This window comes from Pinus tabuliformis, chromosome 1_2 (assembly GCF_031772625.1).
Source record: "Pinus tabuliformis cultivar Carrire ecotype Pingquan chromosome 1_2, CPIR1, whole genome shotgun sequence".
NCBI lineage: Eukaryota > Viridiplantae > Streptophyta > Pinopsida > Pinales > Pinaceae > Pinus > Pinus tabuliformis.
Window position 1 is genome coordinate 1342489742 of NC_142298.1, and position 9135 is coordinate 1342498876.

The following is a 9135-nucleotide window of genomic DNA, read 5'->3' on the forward strand; positions in this document are numbered from 1 at the left end:
GAGTTGATCCTAGAAAAGGAAAAAGCCAATTTATTACAGCAAGTCGGCAAAGGTAAGGAGATCATGACATCAAGCGAGCCTGAAGCATCAGAGGTGAGAGGAAAAAGGAAAATACCAAGAACAAGAGGCCTCAAGAAATCTTTGCAAGAGGAACAAGAACAAATTCTACTTAATGAGGATCTTGACCTAGAAGATAGGATCACCCTAGAGGTTCATCAAGATAAGGAATATTGGCTTAATAGGGTGAATGAACACTTGGAGAAGCTCCTTGAGAAGGAAAATAGAGACAATCAATTGCTCAGACACATGGTGCATAACTATCAAGCTCAAAACATGATCGTGTAATGTCAAAGTGAAACAATCTGAAAATAAGCTTAAGGAAGCCAAAAAACATCAAAAGGATGACGGAAACTTGGAGATGCTTGTTGAAGCATCCATGAAGCTATAACAAACCTATTTTTACACCTTCCCTCCAATTATTAGAAAATTCTAAGCATTTTTAGTTTTTTGACAAATTTTGGTCTAAGTTCAAAAATTCAGCTGCTCCAGAAGCGCAACACCTTGGTGTGGCACTTTTCCCTTAGGCCTCCATTTGAGGAAAGGTCTACATTTTTGGAAAGGTATTTCCATCCTTTAAAAACCCATTTTCCCAGATTTTGCAGAGGTGGCTTAGTTTTGGAGGAAAATGCAAAAAAGTGGCAAAAAAACTAGCATTCTGGACCATTTTTTGACAGGTGTTGTGCTTCTAGAGTGACCTTGGGAGAATGGATTTTTGAAGGTGTTCCCATGCTCCAAATTCATAAATTCAAACTGTTCTGGAAACTAGACTTGAAGGGCTAGTTTACTGTTCTCTCATATTTGCATTTTGACCCCTGGAAGGCACCTAAAAATCAAGATTTTCTATGTAATGGAACTAGTTACAAGGCTAGGTGATGTAGGCATGAATAAATGTACATCATAGGTTTTTTTTTTATGCTTATTAGGCCTCATAAAAGAAACAAACTCCTAAACAAACTCTTCATGAAGTTTTTTCGTTTCACCTTCTCACTCTCACTTGTTGGTTGAGAGAATCTTGGAGTTAGTTCCTCCACCAAGGAATTTGACTCCTGAAGGTGGGCAAGTGGTCTAAGAGAGTCTATATGTATCATTTCACTTTAGGAGAAGTAGTTGAAACTTTTTGTGAAGGAGACTTGCATTGTAATCATCTTTCAACTAATATAGATATAGGTTGCAACTATTTTCAAGGAACTCTAGCCCAGTGGGTTCATGGTTCTTGTACTTCATTCTTTTTGTTTTCTCATGGTATAAACATCTTTATCTACATTATATCTCTTCTTTCTATGAATGCCTTGTGATAAAATACTCAGAATTCTTGTTTTTCAAGCTCTGTTATCTGGTTTTCATAGTCATGTGTTTTGTCTTCCTAAGCTAATGAAATCATGTTTATTTATGCTCATTAGTTTCTTCCACACTATATCCTCTATACTACACTGACAAATACTCAAATTACACCATGGCTTCTGACATCTAGCTCCTTCTTATGTTTGCTCCTGTATTCCCACAACCTAGACCTACTTGTGGCTCCAAACCCTAAGTTCAACAAATCCTTTAAAAAAATCAAATTTTCACAAACAAATACACATATCTAGCCTAAAATTCATTTTCTTTAAAGTCATATCACTGATAAGAGACTTAGAGATATCCCTCTCATGCTTAGTAGGGCTAGCTACTGAGCTGAAGTGGTTTGAGATTACCCTTGACGATTTCCTTTTCAGCCTAGGAGATTGTAAGGACTAAGATTTTTGGCGTCGTTGTCGGGGAACAAAATATCATATCTTCCCTAGGAAAGAACGACAAGGATCAGATATGATTGTTGATGGTGAATAGTGATCAGACACAAGAAAGGTTGTGCATCTTTCACCTGGTGACTCCAATGTCGAAGAATCAAAAGGTTCATAATTTTCATGGCGACTCCACTGTTCAAAAACCTGTAGTTTTAATAACTTCTTGGTGTCTTAATTGTTTTCAATATGGATTCAACTACTCGAAGGTATGCTCCTATGAATCAAGCTCATATTCCTGGTTTTTCGAATCGAATTACTTGCATAGATTGGAAAATTAATTTGCCCAAATTCATAGATGGAAACAGGGATGAGGCTATTCTCCATCTAATCAAATATCATTGGCATATATATAAGCTTAGGATTAAGTTTCATGAGGGTTCGTTGATGAAAATGTTTATGGCTACACTAGAAGGAAAAGCAAGATCATGGTATGAAGGATCGAAGCCATGTAGCTTATTCTCTCTTAAAGAATTCCACACAACATTCTTTGAGTTTTATGGAAAGTATCATCATTCATTCTTGTTGTTCGAAGATTGTTGTGAATCCTGTGAAAACTTCATTCAATACGCTGAAGAAACTTTTGGTGATGAAGAATGTCTAGATTATGAGATCATAGAGGCCCTTTATGAATATTCTTCCAACAAAAAATAACAAAGATTAGTTGCTTTGAAACAAAGGATCATTTACAACACGCATCAACTCCTTCTTTGCTTGAAGATGAAATAGATCTGCATCCTAACAGTCAAGAAGAAATTGGTCCAAGTGAGAATTCTAAAATTTTATGTACAGAAAACTTACACAGTGAACCATCTAATGACAATAATCATCTACTTTTGCAAGGAAATAGTGAACAATAAGTTGTTTCCATTGATTCTTGTGGCAGTCAAATTGATATTCTTCCTGTTGAAGCACATGAGGAATCAAACATACTTGAAGTGGTTGCTGCATTTAAAGTTTTCCATGAGCATCCAAAACCCTGTCTTTTGGATGAGAGGCATGAAGATAGTCATTCACTTGTTCTTTTAGATTGTTCTTTCTCTAAGGTTTTATTTCAAGATCAGGTTTGTGAAGACCAAGATGAGGTTTTTGATGAAATGTATGAACAAGGATCTCTAGACATTCACCACTCATATATCTCTCCAGCTCATCCATTTTCTGAAGCACTATTTCAAGGGCAGATTCATGCAAATCATAATTTTAAATTGGCATGTGTGAAGGTTTCAGAAAATGTAATTATGGCAGAGAATAATTATCAAACATTACAAGCAGATTATGAAGAGGAGAGTAGTGATAAAGAAGAGGTTGTTTTAGAGCCACTTGCACATGATGGTGTTCCTCCAGATTCAGAAAATGAAGAGTGTGCTTGTATTTCTTCTGACTTTCAAGATATGCTAATGTTCCAGATTATTATAGAACCTATTACCAATTTGTTGCAGCCATCTGGAAAGATGAATTTTCTTGTATTAATGGATCATGAGTGCATATTCAATGGACACTCGGAGTTCCCTAGCTTTTGTTTGTTCTACCTGCTCAAGGAAAGTACAAGCAGAATTCAAGTAAGTAGCAACTTGTTGGATTTGTTACACTGGAGGGATCATTACACATGATTGTATATACATCTTCAGTAGGTGGGCAGTTATCATCAGGATTTGAAGCCCGAAGTGAAGGTCCTAAGATCCCGATGGTTTGCTACCATAAGTAAGTTCATTCAGTATGTTTTTTATAGTCAAGTCAATTGGTTAGTCAGCATTTTTTCAGTTTGAGTTTAGTCTTTACATTATGACTCCATTGCCCAATGGATAAGGCTACTTGGTCTACCGTTTTCTTGACACCTCCAAGGAGCTGCCATCCCCAGTTGGAGCCAATGTTAGTGTCAGTCAGTTCAACCTGTCACCAGTGATCAAATATGCTCTTACAAGGTGTTGTTAGGGTGTCAAGTCAATTTTTTGTCATTTTAGTGAGTCTTCAAATAAAAATTTGGTCACTGGTTATGGTGTCGAGGTCATTGTTGCTCCCTTCACTTACTCATGGTCTCCGTCACTCATCATGTTCATTGTCTTCTTCAAGGTATCATATCTTCATTTAAATGTCTTGGGTCATGAAATGGTTAAATACCTCATTTTAGGTCATGGTCTAGGGTTTCACTTCATGTGTCATCATGATACCATATGTTGCCAAAAGTATATCCATCATGTGATTAAGAGGGTAAAGGGATTTAGCAGCTTAGGGAAGGAAAAATAAAGGTAAAGGTAATGTTTTATTTCAAATAAGACAATGTTGCAGTACACTACCTCACCTCATCATTTCGCATAGGGACATGTTTTCTTCAAAATACGTTTGCAACCAAATGGGGAAGAATTTTACAAAAGTGAAATAGGTTTGTGTCCAACATAGTCCAAGGAACAAAAACCTCCTTCCGTTTATGCACATGTGTTATGATTTGAAATATATTCCCCAAATACACTTGCTACGGGAAAGTTAATGCAATTCTGGACAGCTTGACTTCAAGACAGGTTTTCAGGGGTTTGGGGCAGCTGTTGGTAGTTCTTAAGGATTCTATTGTGTATCAGACATCCTAATATTTCCAATGGTACCTTCAGATCATGATTTGGATTAGTGAAAGGCATCCAAAAGTGCTATCCAATTTGGAGATTCTCTTTTGGGAGAGAAACCTTGAGTTTTTGGAGTGACCTTGGGAACATCAATTTTTCTCCCTCATGGAGTGTCCACATTACATGCTTGAGGTGTCCATATTATATCATAGTTCAACATATTTGCAACAAGCTATCAAGATCTCAATTTGGAGCAGTTTAAGGCCTCCAAAAGTGGTTTGGAAGATGGCACTGTGCTTCTGTGAATTGCGCTGCGCACAGGACAGAGTGCCCAGAAATCCTTCAAAACTCTCCCAAATCTCAATTTTTCACTTGAAAGCTTGATTTTATTGACTTATTGACTTATTGAAAAGTAATTACACTATCATTATCCCTCTTTTTCTTTTCCAAATTCATCTCATGTCAATGATTCTTCAAGTTAGGGTTTGTAGTTAAATTTGCATGGGAAATGATAGGGTGAAAATGGCCATCTCTATTTTTGGTTTCTAAAACATGTAAAATGGTTTCCTACACCTGCATACATGTTTGATAAGCAATTTTAACCATTGAATTCACCTCAAAACAAAGTTTTACCCCACAAAAAGTAAAACCCTAGCTCATTCCTTGAGGTTTTTGGGCATTTTTCATTACAAACCCTGTTTTTACTCCTTGCAAGGAGATCACTCTTCCAATGTTTCTTTACTCATTTTCATTAGATTCCAAATTTAATATCCACCTTTTTCAAACCTCCTCTATCATTTTGTCGAAATCCACCTTCACATCACTTCATTTCCATTCACACCTCACAGTTTATTTTTTCATTCAAATGGAGGTGGGGTCCTCTAGCAAATCAGTGGAGAATAATCAGCTATCCAAACCTGAGGTGACTAAAGTGTACAAGAAGGGCCAAAGGCTTGTGTTTTATTCTCACAGAGAGAAAGGGGCCAAGCCTTCTTCATCGACAAAGCAGGAACCGATAACAAAAGAGAAACACACAGTTGAGCATGAGTTTGAACTGGTTGATTCAGAGGCTGAGGGTCAGACTTCAAACATGCAACAGAAAAACAAGGATAAGGACTATCAAATCAAGGAGCTAGCAATCAATTTTGAAAGAGAAAAATATGTCATATCATTCCTTGAACAAGAAAACAATCAACTCAAAGCAAAAGAGTTGATCCTAGAAAAGGAAAAAGCCAAGTTATTGCAGCAAGTTAGAAAAGGTAAGGAGATCATGACATCAAGCGAGCCTAAAGCATCAAAAGTGAGAGGAAAAATAAAAAGATCAAGAACAAGAGGCCTCAAGAAATATTTTCAAGAGGAACAAGGAAAAATTCTGCTTAATGAGGATCTTTACCTAGAAGATCAAATCGCCCTAGAGGTTCATCAAGATAAGGAATATTGGCTTAATAGGGTGAATGAACACTTGGAGAAGCTCCTTGAGAAGGAAAACATAGGCAATCAATTGCTTAGACACATGGCGCATCACTATCAAGCTCAAAACATGATCGCCAATGACAAAGTGAAACAACTTGAAAATAAGCTCAAGGAGGCCAAAAAACAGCAAAAGAATGAGGAAAACTTGGAGATTCATGCTGAAGCATCCATGAAGCTATAAAAAAACCTATTTTTATACCTTCCCTCCAATTTTGAGCAAATTCTGAGCATTTTGAGTTTTTTGACAAATTTTGGTCTAAGTTCAGAAATTCAGCTAAGCGCTACACTTTTTCCTAAGGCCTCCATGTGAGGAAAGGTCTACATTTTTGGAAAGGTCTTGCTATCCTCTAAAAACCCATTTTCCAATATTTTGTAGAGGTGGCTTAGCTTTGGAGAAAAATGCAAAAAAGTGGCAAAAAGCTAGCATTTTGGACCATTTTTTAACAGGCACTGCGCTTCTGGAGTGATGTTGGGAGAATGGATTTTGAAGGTCATCTCTTGCTCCAAATTCATAAATTCAAACTGTTATGGAAACTAGACTTGAAGGGCTAGTTTATCGTTCTCTCATATTTGAATTTTGACCCTTGGAAGGCACCTAAAAATTAGTGCAAAGTTGGCACTGCGCTTCTGCACTTTCTATGTTTTTATTTGGAATATTTCACTGTGTAAAATTTCAAGTTTCTAGTCTGACTTGGTCAAAGTCAAGATTCTCTATGTAATGGCACTAGTTACGAGGTTAGGTGATGTAGGCATGAATAAATTTACATCATAGGTTGTTTTTTATGTTTATTAGGCCTCATAAAAGAAGCAAACTCCTAAACAAACTCTTCATGAAATGTTTGAGTTTCACCTTCTCACTCTCACCTGTTGTTTGAGAGAATCTTGGAGTTAGTTACTCCACCAAGGAATTTGACTCCTGAAGGTAGACAAGTGGTCTAGGAGAGTCTATATGTATCATTTCACTTCAGGAGAAGTAGTTGAAACTTTTTGTGAAGGAGGCTTGCATTGTAATCATCTTTTAGTTAATACAAATACAGGTTGCAGCTATTTTCAAGGAACTCTAGCCCAGTGATTTGATGGTGCTTGGACTTCATTCTTTTTTTTCTCATGGTATAAACATATTTATCTACATTATGTCTCTTCTTTCTATGAATTCCTTGTGATAAAATACTCATAATTCTTGTTTTTCAAGCTCTGTTATCTGGTTTTCATAGTCATGTGTTTTGTCTTCCTAAGCTAATGAAATATTGTTTATTTATGCTCATTAGTTTCTTCCACACTATATCCTCTATACTACACTGAAAAATACTCAAATTACACCATGGCTTCTGACATCTAGCTCCTTCTTATGTTTGCTCATGTATTCCCACATCCTAGACCTACTTGTGGCTCCAAACCCTAAGTTCAGCAAATCCTTTAAAAAAACCAAATTTTCACAAACAAATACACATATCTAGCCTAAAATTCATTTGATTTAAAGTGATATCACTGATAAGAGACTTAGAGAGATCCCTCTCATGCTCAGTAGGGATAGCTACTAAGCTAAAGTGGTTTGAGGTTACCCTTGTCGATTTCCTTTTCAACCTAGGAGATTGTAAGGACTAACATGTTCCAACCTTATCCTACAACATATATTTTAAGCAATGAAACATAGAAAACACCATTGAATTTATCTATCGGAGGTAGTGCAAGTTTGTAGGCCACTTTTCCAATCCTCTAAAGGATCTCGAAAGGCCCGCCATACCAATGTGATAGCTTCGCACATGACCCAATCCTTAAGGAGCTCTTCTTAGGCTTCATGTGCAAGTATATATGTTCCCCAACATGAAACTTGTTAAAAAACCTATGTTGATCTGCATATCTCTTTTTCATGTATTGTGCTTCCTTTAGATTATTCTTGATAACCTGAATTTCCTATTCCATTTCTACCAACATGTCTAGCCCTATCAACAACCTATTCACTCGATCACTCCAATTGATGGGAGTGTTACAACTTCGCTCATAAAGTGCCTCAAATAGATTCATCCTCAGTAACTCCTAGTACCCATTGTTGTAATAAAACTCTACTACTGGAAGATACTCTTCCCACTTTCGTTGTTGATGCATAACATACATTCTCAACATGTCCTCTAGAATCTTGTTGACCCTCTCTGTCTGTCCATCTGTCTATGGATGATAAACTATGTTGAAGGCCAAATCTATACCCAATCCTACAAATAAATCTATTCAGAACCTGGACGTGAACTTAGCATCCATGTTTGATACAATCACTTTTGGAACACCATGCAACCTCACTATATATCTGATGAAGACTTGTGCTACCTCACTAGATGAATTTGTACACTTCACTTGAATGAAGTGCGCCATCTTTTCAACTTGTCAACCACAACCATGATGGAATCATGCTATCTAGATTTCCTCGGCAAACCTCTAATTAAATCCATATAAATGACCTCCCATTTCCACTCTGGAATTAGGATTGGTTGTAGTAAATCACATGGATTCTTACATTCTGCTTTTACCTGTTGACAATCCAAACATCTAGCCACAAACTTTGCCACTTATTTCTTCAGATTAATCCAATAGTAGAACTTATTCACCATTTTCAACGAATTCCGATATCCTGAATGACCTAAATATAAATTATCATGAAATTCCCTCAAGATAAACTTCTTGAGCTCACTGTTGTCCCACACATAGATCTTGTCCCTAAATCTTACCACACCATCTATTGTGATATGATATTACACATCTTGTTCACTTATACCCTACCCTAACCAGTGCCTAAGCTCCCTATACCTGTCATCCTTATGTCTTTCCGGTAAGATCTGATCCTGTAAATATATCCCATAATAACTCATAGTTTCTATATGATGCACCCGCACTCTTCTTCTAAAAGCATCTGTAACCCTGTTTTCCTTTCCCTTAATGTATTTGATCTCGAATTCAAAATCACTAGTCGTGGCGAACCATCTAGCTTGCCTAGAATTTAGATTCAATTGATCAAATAAGTACCTCAATCCACTGTTATCACTCATCACTACAAACCTCCTTCTAAGAATATAGTGCCGCCACATCTTCAATGCATGGATGATCGCTGCCAACTCAAGATCATGTGTCACATAGTTCTGCTTGTGCTCATTAAATTTCCTTTATTCATAACACACCACCTATCCCTCCTGCTTAAGGACTCCAACAAGCCCTCTCTTGCAAGCATTTTTACACACCGCAAACTCTTTATCTAGATCTATAATCTTTAATACCAG